The sequence below is a fragment of the Trichomycterus rosablanca genome, chromosome 22 (assembly GCF_030014385.1).
Source record: "Trichomycterus rosablanca isolate fTriRos1 chromosome 22, fTriRos1.hap1, whole genome shotgun sequence".
NCBI lineage: Eukaryota > Metazoa > Chordata > Actinopteri > Siluriformes > Trichomycteridae > Trichomycterus > Trichomycterus rosablanca.
In genome coordinates this window covers 14657501-14673185 of record NC_086009.1, presented here as the reverse complement: position 1 = coordinate 14673185, position 15685 = coordinate 14657501, and the positions used below count along the sequence as shown (strand labels likewise).

The window sequence follows — 15685 nt, the reverse complement described above, 5'->3', positions numbered from 1 at the left end:
GTATAGTGGACAGTATCTCCACCTGTCACGCGGAAGACCGGTGTTCGATTCACCGACGGGGAGGTAACAATCTGGAGACTTGGGAGAAAAAAAAAGAAGCTGCTTGCTGACTACAGCCGTGCGTCCGGCTCCTGGTTGTCCTAGTGGATTTTGCTGGCTTTCAGATTGACTTGTGCGACAGCTTGCTTCCAGTGAAGAAAAGCAGCCAATGTATTGGCCGGGAATCGAACCCGGGCCTCCAGCGTGGCAGGCGAGAGTTCTACCACTGAACCACCAATGCTTCTTGTACCCAGCCTCAGACCTTCCTGACTAAGGTGGTGGGAGTCGAAGGCAAAGGCCCCATAAAGGAGGTGAGTTGGTTTCCAAAACTTGTTCTTTGGTAAGTAAAGACAAAGAAAAGAAGCAAACAACAGCTTTAACCATCACTTCAGCTGAGTGCTAGCACATCATTGGTCTATCAGGATTAGCAGATAGCTTTCACACCTCGTTCCTCCAATGACTGCACGTTGAGTTTGCTGATGTCACAGCTGGGATTCAGACAAAGAGCTTTTGAACTTCTGGAAAAGGAGGGGACCAGTAGAACTGATCGAGTCCTTTGGACGAGTGGAGGCTCCCAGCAAGACTGCAAAAATAGCAGGAAGGGTGGAGGTAGATGGACTCCTGGGGGCCTTTCTGCAAATGTGCTCTCTCATCTGTAAGCTTCAATGAGCATGACTGTGATCTTTCTGACTTGGTTTTGCTTGGCAAGCTTGTGTTAGTCAGTCAGTTGGGCCATACGGCATAAAGCAAAGGCTGCTTGTGGAAGCTTGAGTTTGTGCTTACCTTCCTGCAGGTAGTGGGTGGTTGTGTTTTGTGCCATTTGTATGCCTTCCTTCTTTCTCCCTAGTTGTGCACTTGTGTACTTTGCTGCAAGTGCTATTTTTGCTGTTCTGTCTTTGAAAGCACACAGAAAGAGCTTTGCTGAAGAAAGGAACGTATGCTGCACGGGTGCCATCCTTGCTCGTCCTCGTTAGTATAGTGGACAGTATCTCTGCCTGTCACGCGGAAGACCGGGGTTCGATTCCCCGGCGGGGAGGTGGCAATTCCTTTTCGTCTTGCTAAGCCCATGGACAACCAAAAGAGACTAAAGTATGCCCCAGTGAGAATTGAACTCACGACCCCTGTTTTACAAGACCAGGGGGGTATTCCAGAAAGCGGGTTAAGTGATTAAACCGGGTAAGTTAACTCAGAATTAAGGAAAACTCAGGGTTTTCCGTTCCAGAAACCGAGATTAAAGAGAGCCTGTGTCAGTTACTATAGCAACTTACGCTCTGAAGCTACCTGCTCGCTGGCAGGTTAACTTAAACCTAACCCGGGGCTACTCGCACTTTCCTCATGTAAACCCGGCGTGTCCTTTACTCCAGGATCCAGTGGATACCGACGCGCTAAGCATTTGAACAGATCTTAGTCGGGAACGAGTCATTAAACTTAGTTTAGTCATTTCCGGATGGATTTATTCGCAAACCTTTCCGTTTTTATCACAGTCAGTCAATTCGTGGAGAGTGGGGACGGTTGCCACAAGGGGCAGCTGCAACATTATTAATCACAATAATCACAATATTAATAAAAAGTCTTGTTACAACATTAATTATAACATTATGGATGGAATGTTATGGATTAATATAGAATACCTTAAACACACACAGTTTAGTAAGCTAAAATCATTTGTGGTTTAAATTGATTGTAGTAATTAACCCCAAACATGGTTGTTACTTGTTACTTTTATTCTTCCCTCAAAATAACTCAATATACAGCCATTAATGTCTAAACCACCGGCAACAAAAGTGAGTACACCCCTTAGTGAAAGTTCTTGAAGTGTCAATATTTTGTGTGGCCACCATTATTTCCCAGAACTGCCTTAACTCTCCTGGGCATGGAGTTTATCAGAGCTTCACAGGTTGCCACTGGAATGCTTTTCCACTCCTCCATGACGACATCACGGAGCTGGCGGATTTTCGAGACTTTGCGCTCCTCTACCTTCCGCTTGAGGATGCCCCAAAGATGTTCTATTGGGTTTAGGTCTGGAGACATGCTTGGCCAGTCCATCACCTTTACCCTCAGCCTCTTCAATAAAGCAGTGGTCATCTTAGAGGTGTGTTTGGGGTCATTATCATGCTGGAACACTGCCCTGCGACCCAGTTTCCGGAGGGAGGGGATCATGCTCTGCTTCAGTATTTCACAGTACATATTGGAGTTCATGTGTCCCTCAATGAAATGTAACTCCCCAACACCTGCTGCACTTATGCAGCCCCAGACCATGGCATTCCCACCACCATGCTTGACTGTAGGCATGACACACTTATCTTTGTACTCCTCACCTGATTGCCTCCACACATGCTTGAGACCATCTGAACCAAACAAATTAATCTTGGTCTCATCAGACCATAGGACATGGTTCCAGTAATCCATGTCCTTTGTTGACATGTCTTCAGCAAACTGTTTGGGGGCTTTCTTGTGTAGAGACTTCAGAAGAGGCTTCCTTCTGGGGTGACAGCCATGTAGACCAATTTGATGTAGTGTGCGGCGTATGGTCTGAGCACTGACAGGCTGACCCCCCACCTTTTTAATCTCTGCAGCAATGCTGACAGCACTCCTGCGCCTATCTTTCAAAGACAGCAGTTGGATGTGACGCTGAGCACGTGCACTCAGCTTCTTTGGACGACCAACGCGAGGTCTGTTCTGAGTGGACCCTGCTCTTTTAAAACGCTGGATGATCTTGGCCACTGTGCTGCTGCTCAGTTTCAGGGTGTTGGCAATCTTCTTGTAGCTTTGGCCATCTTCATGTAGCGCAACAATTCGTCTTTTAAGATCCTCAGAGAGTTCTTTGCCATGAGGTGCCATGTTGGAACTTTCAGTGACCAGTATGAGAGAGTGTGAGAGCTGTACTACTCAATTGAACACACCTGCTCCTTATGCACACCTGAGACCTAGTAACACTAACAAATCACATGACATTTTGGAGGGAAAATGACAAGCAGTGCTCAATTTGGACATTTAGGGGTGTAGTCTCTTAGGGGTGTACTCACTTTTGTTGCTGGTGGTTTAGACATTAATGGCTGTATATTGAGTTATTTTGAGGGAAGAATAAATTTACACTGTTATATAAGCTGCACACAGACTACTTTTCATTGTGTCAAAGTGTCATTTTGTCAGTGTTGTCCCATGAAAAGATATACTTAAATATCTGCAGAAATGTGAGGGGTGTACTCACTTTTGTGATACACTGTATATATATATATATGTGTGTGTGTGTGTGTGTGTGTGTGTGTGTGTGTGTGTGTGTGTGTGTATAATTTTACTGGTAGTAGTATTTTTACAGCCACATTAATGAGTGAAAACCCTGTCTGTACAAAAAAAGTCTTTGCAAAATTATGTTAAAGAATGATTTTACTACATATCAATGAATGTTGCAACTGCCCTGTTATGGGTCTGTTCAAGTATTATTTTTTACACATATTATCATATGCATATATGTTACAGTTGTGTGTGGGTCGGTAGCTGACAGATGTGGATTTTATTTTATTAAAATGTTGTCTTTTATTATTTGAACAGCAGACAGAATATCCCTCCACATACAGGTAGTGACCATTATCTTAAAAAACGAATAAATGTCAAATAAAACAGTGTAACATTTAATACATGTTCTGCAACCTACTGTTCTCCATCTTATGCAGATGCTTTCATCAAGATCCTATGTGATGCTACCCACATTACAAACATTGAAGCCAAATGGTCAGGCTCTGTGCATGATCACTGAAAATAAAACAATGCAACAAGTTCATTTCCTTGTCCTTATTCTTTAGTGAGAACATTTATATTTATACACCCGTAGCACCGACACCCATCTTAAATTCAAGCAACTGAATTTCTAGCCTTGACTGTTTTATATGCTCCACCTGAGGATCACACTTTGCAGTTTGTTTCTCCAGATAGACCTTGTATAGTCCATTTTATTTACACCCAACTTGAAAGAAAGAGACAAAAATAGCATGTTATGATCAAACATAGCTTAATGTGTTCTAAATATTTCAGATATTTGGTAAGACATTTTTACTGTTCTAAGCTGAGCTTTGGAGGTGGATGGTCCCTCATTTGATTCGGAACTGCCCATCACATTCTGTTAGAGGACAGTCACACACATTATCATGGTAGATCAAATGAAATGCCATGCTCTATGTTCAACACATCCTCTGTAGGCCTCCCAGAATCATCCCACTCTGAGGCAGCAGAGATGGTTTCTTTATCATTCTTCAACAGTGTTTTTTTTTTTGTATTAAAGAACATTATTTATACTCATCAGGATCTAGGGACATTTAGATCACTAACAATAAGGCTCAAACCACCAACCACTGTAGAGATGGCAATAAAAAGTGTTCAGACTGTACCAATGCAGTTCTTAATATTCCACAGTTTATGCAGTACAAACTAATGATTTACATGTAATAAACATGCCTTGAACATAGACAGTTTTTGTATTTTATTTTTATCTGCTGCTATGTGCATCTGATTCCATTTGGATTACACCTAGATTGAGTAAATGAAAGGGAAAAAACGTGTAAAATCGTGACAAACTGACATATTAAACATTTTGCCCTATCCTTCTGCTCAATGTTGAATTATGTTTCAACAAGTTTTTTTATTGAATTTAAACTCACGCATTAACTCACATTTAACTAACTTTTTTTTTTTGCCATCTGCGACATCTTTTTTTTACGGACGATGCTGTATTACTTTTACATTTAAAACATTTTCATGATCTGCACATGCAAACATTAAAATAAACACTTCTATTGGTGTAAAATATGACGGACTACTTTTTCTTTCATTCACATCCATGATGAATCCATTTATCGCCACTCCATTGAGAATGCCTGTTTATAGTTAACCGTGAACGCGCTTCTGCTGGGTTCAATCTACTCAGAGTTGAGTAATCTAAACCTAATCCGCTTTTCTGGAACAGAAAACTCCGGCTATGACACGGCGAGATAAGTCAACTTGGAGTTCAGGTTTAAGTTTGAAGTTTGTTAAACCCGCTTTCTGGAATACCCCCCAGTGCTCTAACCCCTGAGCTATGGAGCCTGTCGAGAAGGGATGCAAAAAACAATCTAGATACCTGGGAGGGAAAAAAAACTGCTGTAAAAGCCTAGACTGTAGCCGAGATCCATTGAGCCTATAGTCGCCAGTCTTAGAAGGCTGGTGGTCTCGACAGTCAGGAGTTTTGGGGAGTTGTCCTCTGGACGAGTGGAGGCTCCCAGCAAGACTGCAAAAATAGCAGGAATGCAAGAAGGGTGGAGGCAGATGGACTCCTGGGGGCCTTTCTGCAAATGTGCTCTCTCATCTGTAAGTTTGACTTGAAAGCTTCAATGAGCATGACTGTGATCTTTCTGACTTGGTGTACTGAATTGGTTTGGCTTGGCAAGCTTGTGTTAGTGAGTCAGTTGGGCCATACGGCATGAAGCAAAGGCTGCTTGTGGAAGCTTGAGTTTGTGCTTACCTTCCTGCAGGTAGTGGGGGTTGTGTTTTGTGCCATTTGTATGCCTTCCTTCCTTCTCCCCATGCATGTGTGTTGCTGCAAGTGCTAGTTGTGCAGGTGTGTACTTTGCTGCAAGTGCTGTTTTTGCTGTTCTGTCTTTGAAAGCACACAGAAAGAGCTTTGCTGAAGAAAGGAACGTATGCTGAACGGGTGCCGTCCTTTCTCATCCTCGTTAGTATAGTGGACAGTATCTCCGCCTGTCACGCGGAAGACCGGGGTTCGATTCCCCGACGGGGAGGTGGCATTTCCTTTTCGTCTTGCTAAGCCCGTGGACAACCAAAAGAGACTAAAGTAGGCCCCAGTGAGAATTGAACTCACGACCCCTGGTTTACAAGACCAGTGCTCTAACCCCTGAGCTATGGAGCCCATCCAGAAGGGAAACAAATAACAATCTGGGTACCTGGGAAGGAAAAAAAACTGATGTAAAAGTCTGGACTGTAGCCGAGATCTATTGAGCCCATAGTCGCCAGCCTTAGAAGCAGTGGCGAGCATTTAAATCATACCCCCTGGTTTAGAAGGCTGGTGGTCTCGACATGGACATCTCGACAGGCAGTTCATCTTCTCATCCTTGCCTAGAGCCGAGATCATTGGGTCTGTAGGCTGCAAAGACTAAAGTAGGCTCCAGTGAGAATTGAACTCACGACCCCTGGTTTACTAGACCAGTGCTCTAACCACTGAGCTATGGAGCCTGTAGCAGAGGGAACAAGTAACAATCTGGAGACTTGGGAGAAAAAAAAGAAGCTACTCGTTGACAAAAGCCGTGCGTCCGGCTCCTGGCTGTCCTAGTGGATTTTGCTGGCTTTCAGATTGACTTGTGCGACAGCTTGCTTCCAGTGAAGAAAAGCAGCCGATGCATTGGCCGGGAATCGAACCCGGGCCTCCCGCGTGGCAGGCGAGAATTCTACCACTGAACCACCAATGCTTCGTGTAACCAGTCTCAGACCTTCCTGACTGAGGTGGTGGGAATCGAAGGCAAAGGCCCCTTTACGGAGGTGAGTTGGTTTCCAAAACTTGTTCTTTGGTAAGTAAAGACAAAGACAAGAAGCAAACAACAGCTTTAACCATCACTCCAGCTGAGTGCTAGCACATCATTGGTCTATCAGGATTAGCAGAGAGCTTTCACACCTCGTTCCTCCAATGACTGCACGTTGAGTTTGCTGATGTCACAGCTGGGATTCAGACAAAGAGCTTTTGAACTTCTGGAAAAGGAGGGGACCAGTAGAACTGATCCAGTCCTCTGGACGAGTGGAGGCTCCCAGCAAGACTGCAAAAATAGCAGGAATGCAAGAAGGGTGGAGGCAGATGGACTCCTGGGGGCCTTTCTGCAAATGTGCTCTCTCATCTGTAAGTTTGACTTGAAAGCTTCAATGAGCATGACTGTGATCTTTCTGACTTGGTGTACTGAATTGGTTTGGCTTGGCAAGCTTGTGTTAGTGAGTCAGTTGGGCCATACGGCATAAAGCAAAGGCTGCTTGTGGAAGCTTGAGTTTGTGCTTACCTTCCTGCAGGTAGTGGGGGTTGTGTTTTGTGCCATTTGTATGCCTTCCTTCCTTCTCCCCATGCATGTGTGTTGCTGCAAGTGCTAGTTGTGCAGGTGTGTACTTTGCTGCAAGTGCTGTTTTTGCTGTTCTGTCTTTGAAAGCACACAGAAAGAGCTTTGCTGAAGAAAGGAACGTATGCTGAAGGGTGGAGGCAGATGGACTCCTGGGGGCCTTTCTGCAAATGTGCTCTCTCATCTGTAAGTTTGACTTGAAAGCTTCAATGAGCATGACTGTGATCTTTCTGACTTGGTGTACTGAATTGGTTTGGCTTGGCAAGCTTGTGTTAGTGAGTCAGTTGGGCCATACGGCATGAAGCAAAGGCTGCTTGTGGAAGCTTGAGTTTGTGCTTACCTTCCTGCAGGTAGTGGGGGTTGTGTTTTGTGCCATTTGTATGCCTTCCTTCCTTCTCCCCATGCATGTGTGTTGCTGCAAGTGCTAGTTGTGCAGGTGTGTACTTTGCTGCAAGTGCTGTTTTTGCTGTTCTGTCTTTGAAAGCACACAGAAAGAGCTTTGCTGAAGAAAGGAACGTATGCTGAACGGGTGCTGTCCTTTCTCGACCGGGGTTCGATTCCCCGACGGGGAGGCGGCATTTCCTTTTCGTCTTGCTAAGCCCGTGGACAACCAAAAGAGACTAAAGTAGGCCCCAGTGAGAATTGAACTCACGACCCCTGGTTTACAAGACCAGTGCTCTAACCCCTGAGCTATGGAGCCCATCCAGAAGGGAAGCAAATAACAATCTGGATACCTGGGAAGGAAAAAAAACTGATGTAAAAGTCTGGACTGTAGCCGAGATCTATTGAGCCCATAGTCGCCAGCCTTAGAAGCAGTGGCGAGCATTTAAATCATACCCCCTGGTTTAGAAGGCTGGTGGTCTCGACAGTCAGGAGTTTAGGGAGTTCATCTTCTCATCCTTGCCTAGAGCCGAGATCATTGGGTCTGTAGGCTGCAAAGACTAAAGTAGGCTCCAGTGAGAATTGAACTCACGACCCCTGGTTTACTAGACCAGTGCTCTAACCACTGAGCTATGGAGCCTGTAGCCGAGGGAACAAGTAACAATCTGGAGACTTGGGAGAAAAAAAAGAAGCTACTCGTTGACAATAGCCGTGCGTCCGGCTCCTGGCTGTCCTAGTGGATTTTGCTGGCTTTCAGATTGACTTGTGCGACAGCTTGCTTCCAGTGAAGAAAAGCAGCCGATGCATTGGCCGGGAATCGAACCCGGGCCTCCCGCGTGGCAGGCGAGAATTCTACCACTGAACCACCAATGCTTCGTGTAACCAGTCTCAGACCTTCCTGACTGAGGTGGTGGGAGTCGAAGGCAAAGGCCCCTTTACTGAGGTGAGTTGGTTTCCAAAACTTGTTCTTTGGTAAGTAAAGACAAAGACAAGAAGCAAACAACAGCTTTAACCATCACTCCAGCTGAGTGCTAGCACATCATTGGTCTATCAGGATTAGCAGAGAGCTTTCACACCTCGTTCCTCCAATGACTGCACGTTGAGTTTGCTGATGTCACAGCTGGGATTCAGACAAAGAGCTTTTGAACTTCTGGAAAAGGAGGGGACCAGTAGAACTGATCCAGTCCTCTGGACGAGTGGAGGCTCCCAGCAAGACTGCAAAAATAGCAGGAATGCAAGAAGGGTGGAGGCAGATGGACTCCTGGGGGCCTTTCTGCAAATGAGCTCTCTCATCTGTAAGTTTGACTTGAAAGCTTCAATGAGCATGACTGTGATCTTTCTGACTTGGTGTACTGAATTGGTTTGGCTTGGCAAGCTTGTGTTAGTGAGTCAGTTGGGCCATACGGCATAAAGCAAAGGCTGCTTGTGGAAGCTTGAGTTTGTGCTTACCTTCCTGCAGGTAGTGGGGGTTGTGTTTTGTGCCATTTGTATGCCTTCCTTCCTTCTCCCCATGCATGTGTGTTGCTGCAAGTGCTAGTTGTGCAGGTGTGTACTTTGCTGCAAGTGCTGTTTTTGCTGTTCTGTCTTTGAAAGCACACAGAAAGAGCTTTGCTGAAGAAAGGAACGTATGCTGAAGGGTGGAGGCAGATGGACTCCTGGGGGCCTTTCTGCAAATGAGCTCTCTCATCTGTAAGTTTGACTTGAAAGCTTCAATGAGCATGACTGTGATCTTTCTGACTTGGTGTACTGAATTGGTTTGGCTTGGCAAGCTTGTGTTAGTGAGTCAGTTGGGCCATACGGCATGAAGCAAAGGCTGCTTGTGGAAGCTTGAGTTTGTGCTTACCTTCCTGCAGGTAGTGGGGGTTGTGTTTTGTGCCATTTGTATGCCTTCCTTCCTTCTCCCCATGCATGTGTGTTGCTGCAAGTGCTAGTTGTGCAGGTGTGTACTTTGCTGCAAGTGCTGTTTTTGCTGTTCTGTCTTTGAAAGCACACAGAAAGAGCTTTGCTGAAGAAAGGAACGTATGCTGAACGGGTGCCGTCCTTTCTCATCCTCGTTAGTATAGTGGACAGTATCTCCGCCTGTCACGCGGAAGACCGGGGTTCGATTCCCCGACGGGGAGGTGGCATTTCCTTTTCGTCTTGCTAAGCCCGTGGACAACCAAAAGAGACTAAAGTAGGCCCCAGTGAGAATTGAACTCACGACCCCTGGTTTACAAGACCAGTGCTCTAACCCCTGAGCTATGGAGCCCATCCAGAAGGGAAACAAATAACAATCTGGATACCTGGGAAGGAAAAAAAACTGATGTAAAAGTCTGGACTGTAGCCGAGATCTATTGAGCCCATAGTCGCCAGCCTTAGAAGCAGTGGCGAGCATTTAAATCATACCCCCTGGTTTACTAGACCAGTGCTCTAACCACTGAGCTATGGAGCCTGTAGCAGAGGGAACAAGTAACAATCTGGAGACTTGGGAGAAAAAAAAGAAGCTACTCGTTGACAAAAGCCGTGCGTCCGGCTCCTGGCTGTCCTAGTGGATTTTGCTGGCTTTCAGATTGACTTGTGCGACAGCTTGCTTCCAGTGAAGAAAAGCAGCCGATGCATTGGCCGGGAATCGAACCCGGGCCTCCCGCGTGGCAGGCGAGAATTCTACCACTGAACCACCAATGCTTCGTGTAACCAGTCTCAGACCTTCCTGACTGAGGTGGTGGGAATCGAAGGCAAAGGCCCCTTTACGGAGGTGAGTTGGTTTCCAAAACTTGTTCTTTGGTAAGTAAAGACAAAGACAAGAAGCAAACAACAGCTTTAACCATCACTCCAGCTGAGTGCTAGCACATCATTGGTCTATCAGGATTAGCAGAGAGCTTTCACACCTCGTTCCTCCAATGACTGCACGTTGAGTTTGCTGATGTCACAGCTGGGATTCAGACAAAGAGCTTTTGAACTTCTGGAAAAGGAGGGGACCAGTAGAACTGATCCAGTCCTCTGGACGAGTGGAGGCTCCCAGCAAGACTGCAAAAATAGCAGGAATGCAAGAAGGGTGGAGGCAGATGGACTCCTGGGGGCCTTTCTGCAAATGTGCTCTCTCATCTGTAAGTTTGACTTGAAAGCTTCAATGAGCATGACTGTGATCTTTCTGACTTGGTGTACTGAATTGGTTTGGCTTGGCAAGCTTGTGTTAGTGAGTCAGTTGGGCCATACGGCATAAAGCAAAGGCTGCTTGTGGAAGCTTGAGTTTGTGCTTACCTTCCTGCAGGTAGTGGGGGTTGTGTTTTGTGCCATTTGTATGCCTTCCTTCCTTCTCCCCATGCATGTGTGTTGCTGCAAGTGCTAGTTGTGCAGGTGTGTACTTTGCTGCAAGTGCTGTTTTTGCTGTTCTGTCTTTGAAAGCACACAGAAAGAGCTTTGCTGAAGAAAGGAACGTATGCTGAAGGGTGGAGGCAGATGGACTCCTGGGGGCCTTTCTGCAAATGTGCTCTCTCATCTGTAAGTTTGACTTGAAAGCTTCAATGAGCATGACTGTGATCTTTCTGACTTGGTGTACTGAATTGGTTTGGCTTGGCAAGCTTGTGTTAGTGAGTCAGTTGGGCCATACGGCATGAAGCAAAGGCTGCTTGTGGAAGCTTGAGTTTGTGCTTACCTTCCTGCAGGTAGTGGGGGTTGTGTTTTGTGCCATTTGTATGCCTTCCTTCCTTCTCCCCATGCATGTGTGTTGCTGCAAGTGCTAGTTGTGCAGGTGTGTACTTTGCTGCAAGTGCTGTTTTTGCTGTTCTGTCTTTGAAAGCACACAGAAAGAGCTTTGCTGAAGAAAGGAACGTATGCTGAACGGGTGCTGTCCTTTCTCGACCGGGGTTCGATTCCCCGACGGGGAGGCGGCATTTCCTTTTCGTCTTGCTAAGCCCGTGGACAACCAAAAGAGACTAAAGTAGGCCCCAGTGAGAATTGAACTCACGACCCCTGGTTTACAAGACCAGTGCTCTAACCCCTGAGCTATGGAGCCCATCCAGAAGGGAAGCAAATAACAATCTGGATACCTGGGAAGGAAAAAAAACTGATGTAAAAGTCTGGACTGTAGCCGAGATCTATTGAGCCCATAGTCGCCAGCCTTAGAAGCAGTGGCGAGCATTTAAATCATACCCCCTGGTTTAGAAGGCTGGTGGTCTCGACAGTCAGGAGTTTAGGGAGTTCATCTTCTCATCCTTGCCTAGAGCCGAGATCATTGGGTCTGTAGGCTGCAAAGACTAAAGTAGGCTCCAGTGAGAATTGAACTCACGACCCCTGGTTTACTAGACCAGTGCTCTAACCACTGAGCTATGGAGCCTGTAGCCGAGGGAACAAGTAACAATCTGGAGACTTGGGAGAAAAAAAAGAAGCTACTCGTTGACAATAGCCGTGCGTCCGGCTCCTGGCTGTCCTAGTGGATTTTGCTGGCTTTCAGATTGACTTGTGCGACAGCTTGCTTCCAGTGAAGAAAAGCAGCCGATGCATTGGCCGGGAATCGAACCCGGGCCTCCCGCGTGGCAGGCGAGAATTCTACCACTGAACCACCAATGCTTCGTGTAACCAGTCTCAGACCTTCCTGACTGAGGTGGTGGGAGTCGAAGGCAAAGGCCCCTTTACTGAGGTGAGTTGGTTTCCAAAACTTGTTCTTTGGTAAGTAAAGACAAAGACAAGAAGCAAACAACAGCTTTAACCATCACTCCAGCTGAGTGCTAGCACATCATTGGTCTATCAGGATTAGCAGAGAGCTTTCACACCTCGTTCCTCCAATGACTGCACGTTGAGTTTGCTGATGTCACAGCTGGGATTCAGACAAAGAGCTTTTGAACTTCTGGAAAAGGAGGGGACCAGTAGAACTGATCCAGTCCTCTGGACGAGTGGAGGCTCCCAGCAAGACTGCAAAAATAGCAGGAATGCAAGAAGGGTGGAGGCAGATGGACTCCTGGGGGCCTTTCTGCAAATGAGCTCTCTCATCTGTAAGTTTGACTTGAAAGCTTCAATGAGCATGACTGTGATCTTTCTGACTTGGTGTACTGAATTGGTTTGGCTTGGCAAGCTTGTGTTAGTGAGTCAGTTGGGCCATACGGCATAAAGCAAAGGCTGCTTGTGGAAGCTTGAGTTTGTGCTTACCTTCCTGCAGGTAGTGGGGGTTGTGTTTTGTGCCATTTGTATGCCTTCCTTCCTTCTCCCCATGCATGTGTGTTGCTGCAAGTGCTAGTTGTGCAGGTGTGTACTTTGCTGCAAGTGCTGTTTTTGCTGTTCTGTCTTTGAAAGCACACAGAAAGAGCTTTGCTGAAGAAAGGAACGTATGCTGAAGGGTGGAGGCAGATGGACTCCTGGGGGCCTTTCTGCAAATGAGCTCTCTCATCTGTAAGTTTGACTTGAAAGCTTCAATGAGCATGACTGTGATCTTTCTGACTTGGTGTACTGAATTGGTTTGGCTTGGCAAGCTTGTGTTAGTGAGTCAGTTGGGCCATACGGCATGAAGCAAAGGCTGCTTGTGGAAGCTTGAGTTTGTGCTTACCTTCCTGCAGGTAGTGGGGGTTGTGTTTTGTGCCATTTGTATGCCTTCCTTCCTTCTCCCCATGCATGTGTGTTGCTGCAAGTGCTAGTTGTGCAGGTGTGTACTTTGCTGCAAGTGCTGTTTTTGCTGTTCTGTCTTTGAAAGCACACAGAAAGAGCTTTGCTGAAGAAAGGAACGTATGCTGAACGGGTGCCGTCCTTTCTCATCCTCGTTAGTATAGTGGACAGTATCTCCGCCTGTCACGCGGAAGACCGGGGTTCGATTCCCCGACGGGGAGGTGGCATTTCCTTTTCGTCTTGCTAAGCCCGTGGACAACCAAAAGAGACTAAAGTAGGCCCCAGTGAGAATTGAACTCACGACCCCTGGTTTACAAGACCAGTGCTCTAACCCCTGAGCTATGGAGCCCATCCAGAAGGGAAACAAATAACAATCTGGATACCTGGGAAGGAAAAAAAACTGATGTAAAAGTCTGGACTGTAGCCGAGATCTATTGAGCCCATAGTCGCCAGCCTTAGAAGCAGTGGCGAGCATTTAAATCATACCCCCTGGTTTAGAAGGCTGGTGGTCTCGACATGGACATCTCGACAGGCAGTTCATCTTCTCATCCTTGCCTAGAGCCGAGATCATTGGGTCTGTAGGCTGCAAAGACTAAAGTAGGCTCCAGTGAGAATTGAACTCACGACCCCTGGTTTACTAGACCAGTGCTCTAACCACTGAGCTATGGAGCCTGTAGCAGAGGGAACAAGTAACAATCTGGAGACTTGGGAGAAAAAAAAGAAGCTACTCGTTGACAAAAGCCGTGCGTCCGGCTCCTGGCTGTCCTAGTGGATTTTGCTGGCTTTCAGATTGACTTGTGCGACAGCTTGCTTCCAGTGAAGAAAAGCAGCCGATGCATTGGCCGGGAATCGAACCCGGGCCTCCCGCGTGGCAGGCGAGAATTCTACCACTGAACCACCAATGCTTCGTGTAACCAGTCTCAGACCTTCCTGACTGAGGTGGTGGGAATCGAAGGCAAAGGCCCCTTTACGGAGGTGAGTTGGTTTCCAAAACTTGTTCTTTGGTAAGTAAAGACAAAGACAAGAAGCAAACAACAGCTTTAACCATCACTCCAGCTGAGTGCTAGCACATCATTGGTCTATCAGGATTAGCAGAGAGCTTTCACACCTCGTTCCTCCAATGACTGCACGTTGAGTTTGCTGATGTCACAGCTGGGATTCAGACAAAGAGCTTTTGAACTTCTGGAAAAGGAGGGGACCAGTAGAACTGATCCAGTCCTCTGGACGAGTGGAGGCTCCCAGCAAGACTGCAAAAATAGCAGGAATGCAAGAAGGGTGGAGGCAGATGGACTCCTGGGGGCCTTTCTGCAAATGAGCTCTCTCATCTGTAAGTTTGACTTGAAAGCTTCAATGAGCATGACTGTGATCTTTCTGACTTGGTGTACTGAATTGGTTTGGCTTGGCAAGCTTGTGTTAGTGAGTCAGTTGGGCCATACGGCATAAAGCAAAGGCTGCTTGTGGAAGCTTGAGTTTGTGCTTACCTTCCTGCAGGTAGTGGGGGTTGTGTTTTGTGCCATTTGTATGCCTTCCTTCCTTCTCCCCATGCATGTGTGTTGCTGCAAGTGCTAGTTGTGCAGGTGTGTACTTTGCTGCAAGTGCTGTTTTTGCTGTTCTGTCTTTGAAAGCACACAGAAAGAGCTTTGCTGAAGAAAGGAACGTATGCTGAAGGGTGGAGGCAGATGGACTCCTGGGGGCCTTTCTGCAAATGAGCTCTCTCATCTGTAAGTTTGACTTGAAAGCTTCAATGAGCATGACTGTGATCTTTCTGACTTGGTGTACTGAATTGGTTTGGCTTGGCAAGCTTGTGTTAGTGAGTCAGTTGGGCCATACGGCATGAAGCAAAGGCTGCTTGTGGAAGCTTGAGTTTGTGCTTACCTTCCTGCAGGTAGTGGGGGTTGTGTTTTGTGCCATTTGTATGCCTTCCTTCCTTCTCCCCATGCATGTGTGTTGCTGCAAGTGCTAGTTGTGCAGGTGTGTACTTTGCTGCAAGTGCTGTTTTTGCTGTTCTGTCTTTGAAAGCACACAGAAAGAGCTTTGCTGAAGAAAGGAACGTATGCTGAACGGGTGCCGTCCTTTCTCATCTTCGTTAGTATAGTGGACAGTATCTCCGCCTGTCACGCGGAAGACCGGGGTTCGATTCCCCGACGGGGAGGTGGCATTTCCTTTTCGTCTTGCTAAGCCCGTGGACAACCAAAAGAGACTAAAGTAGGCCCCAGTGAGAATTGAACTCACGACCCCTGGTTTACAAGACCAGTGCTCTAACCCCTGAGCTATGGAGCCCATCCAGAAGGGAAACAAATAACAATCTGGGTACCTGGGAAGGAAAAAAAACTGATGTAAAAGTCTGGACTGTAGCCGAGATCTATTGAGCCCATAGTCGCCAGCCTTAGAAGCAGTGGCGAGCATTTAAATCATACCCCCTGGTTTAGAAGGCTGGTGGTCTCGACATGGACATCTCGACAGGCAGTTCATCTTCTCATCCTTGCCTAGAGCCGAGATCATTGGGTCTGTAGGCTGCAAAGACTAAAGTAGGCTCCAGTGAGAATTGAACTCACGACCCCTGGTTTACTAGACCAGTGCTCTAACCACTGAGCTATGGAGCCTGT

General features: G+C 46.7%; 20 non-coding genes across 20 annotated transcripts; 3 read left to right on the top strand and 17 right to left on the bottom strand.

The window, feature by feature from the left end:
* Nucleotides 1–209: 209 nt before the first annotated feature.
* On the bottom strand, nt 210–280 carry trnag-gcc (transfer RNA glycine (anticodon GCC)). Its single transcript has one exon. It is a non-coding gene; the product is annotated as a tRNA-Gly (tRNA).
* Nucleotides 281–5738: 5458 nt separating this feature from the next.
* trnad-guc (transfer RNA aspartic acid (anticodon GUC)) lies at nt 5739–5810 on the top strand. The gene has a single exon. It is a non-coding gene; the product is annotated as a tRNA-Asp (tRNA).
* A 55-nt stretch (nt 5811–5865) lies between these two features.
* trnat-ugu (transfer RNA threonine (anticodon UGU)) lies at nt 5866–5938 on the bottom strand. Its single transcript has one exon. It is a non-coding gene; the product is annotated as a tRNA-Thr (tRNA).
* A 250-nt stretch (nt 5939–6188) lies between these two features.
* Nucleotides 6189–6261, bottom strand: trnat-agu (transfer RNA threonine (anticodon AGU)). The gene has a single exon. It is a non-coding gene; the product is annotated as a tRNA-Thr (tRNA).
* Nucleotides 6262–6423: 162 nt separating this feature from the next.
* On the bottom strand, nt 6424–6494 carry trnag-gcc (transfer RNA glycine (anticodon GCC)). The gene has a single exon. It is a non-coding gene; the product is annotated as a tRNA-Gly (tRNA).
* A 1257-nt stretch (nt 6495–7751) lies between these two features.
* trnat-ugu (transfer RNA threonine (anticodon UGU)) lies at nt 7752–7824 on the bottom strand. The gene has a single exon. It is a non-coding gene; the product is annotated as a tRNA-Thr (tRNA).
* Nucleotides 7825–8072: 248 nt separating this feature from the next.
* Nucleotides 8073–8145, bottom strand: trnat-agu (transfer RNA threonine (anticodon AGU)). Its single transcript has one exon. It is a non-coding gene; the product is annotated as a tRNA-Thr (tRNA).
* Nucleotides 8146–8307: 162 nt separating this feature from the next.
* Nucleotides 8308–8378, bottom strand: trnag-gcc (transfer RNA glycine (anticodon GCC)). The gene has a single exon. It is a non-coding gene; the product is annotated as a tRNA-Gly (tRNA).
* Nucleotides 8379–9553: 1175 nt separating this feature from the next.
* On the top strand, nt 9554–9625 carry trnad-guc (transfer RNA aspartic acid (anticodon GUC)). The gene has a single exon. It is a non-coding gene; the product is annotated as a tRNA-Asp (tRNA).
* A 55-nt stretch (nt 9626–9680) lies between these two features.
* On the bottom strand, nt 9681–9753 carry trnat-ugu (transfer RNA threonine (anticodon UGU)). The gene has a single exon. It is a non-coding gene; the product is annotated as a tRNA-Thr (tRNA).
* Nucleotides 9754–10098: 345 nt separating this feature from the next.
* Nucleotides 10099–10169, bottom strand: trnag-gcc (transfer RNA glycine (anticodon GCC)). The gene has a single exon. It is a non-coding gene; the product is annotated as a tRNA-Gly (tRNA).
* A 1257-nt stretch (nt 10170–11426) lies between these two features.
* trnat-ugu (transfer RNA threonine (anticodon UGU)) lies at nt 11427–11499 on the bottom strand. Its single transcript has one exon. It is a non-coding gene; the product is annotated as a tRNA-Thr (tRNA).
* A 248-nt stretch (nt 11500–11747) lies between these two features.
* On the bottom strand, nt 11748–11820 carry trnat-agu (transfer RNA threonine (anticodon AGU)). Its single transcript has one exon. It is a non-coding gene; the product is annotated as a tRNA-Thr (tRNA).
* A 162-nt stretch (nt 11821–11982) lies between these two features.
* Nucleotides 11983–12053, bottom strand: trnag-gcc (transfer RNA glycine (anticodon GCC)). Its single transcript has one exon. It is a non-coding gene; the product is annotated as a tRNA-Gly (tRNA).
* A 1175-nt stretch (nt 12054–13228) lies between these two features.
* Nucleotides 13229–13300, top strand: trnad-guc (transfer RNA aspartic acid (anticodon GUC)). Its single transcript has one exon. It is a non-coding gene; the product is annotated as a tRNA-Asp (tRNA).
* A 55-nt stretch (nt 13301–13355) lies between these two features.
* trnat-ugu (transfer RNA threonine (anticodon UGU)) lies at nt 13356–13428 on the bottom strand. Its single transcript has one exon. It is a non-coding gene; the product is annotated as a tRNA-Thr (tRNA).
* A 250-nt stretch (nt 13429–13678) lies between these two features.
* On the bottom strand, nt 13679–13751 carry trnat-agu (transfer RNA threonine (anticodon AGU)). The gene has a single exon. It is a non-coding gene; the product is annotated as a tRNA-Thr (tRNA).
* A 162-nt stretch (nt 13752–13913) lies between these two features.
* Nucleotides 13914–13984, bottom strand: trnag-gcc (transfer RNA glycine (anticodon GCC)). Its single transcript has one exon. It is a non-coding gene; the product is annotated as a tRNA-Gly (tRNA).
* Nucleotides 13985–15286: 1302 nt separating this feature from the next.
* Nucleotides 15287–15359, bottom strand: trnat-ugu (transfer RNA threonine (anticodon UGU)). The gene has a single exon. It is a non-coding gene; the product is annotated as a tRNA-Thr (tRNA).
* A 250-nt stretch (nt 15360–15609) lies between these two features.
* Nucleotides 15610–15682, bottom strand: trnat-agu (transfer RNA threonine (anticodon AGU)). The gene has a single exon. It is a non-coding gene; the product is annotated as a tRNA-Thr (tRNA).
* Nucleotides 15683–15685: the final 3 nt, after the last annotated feature.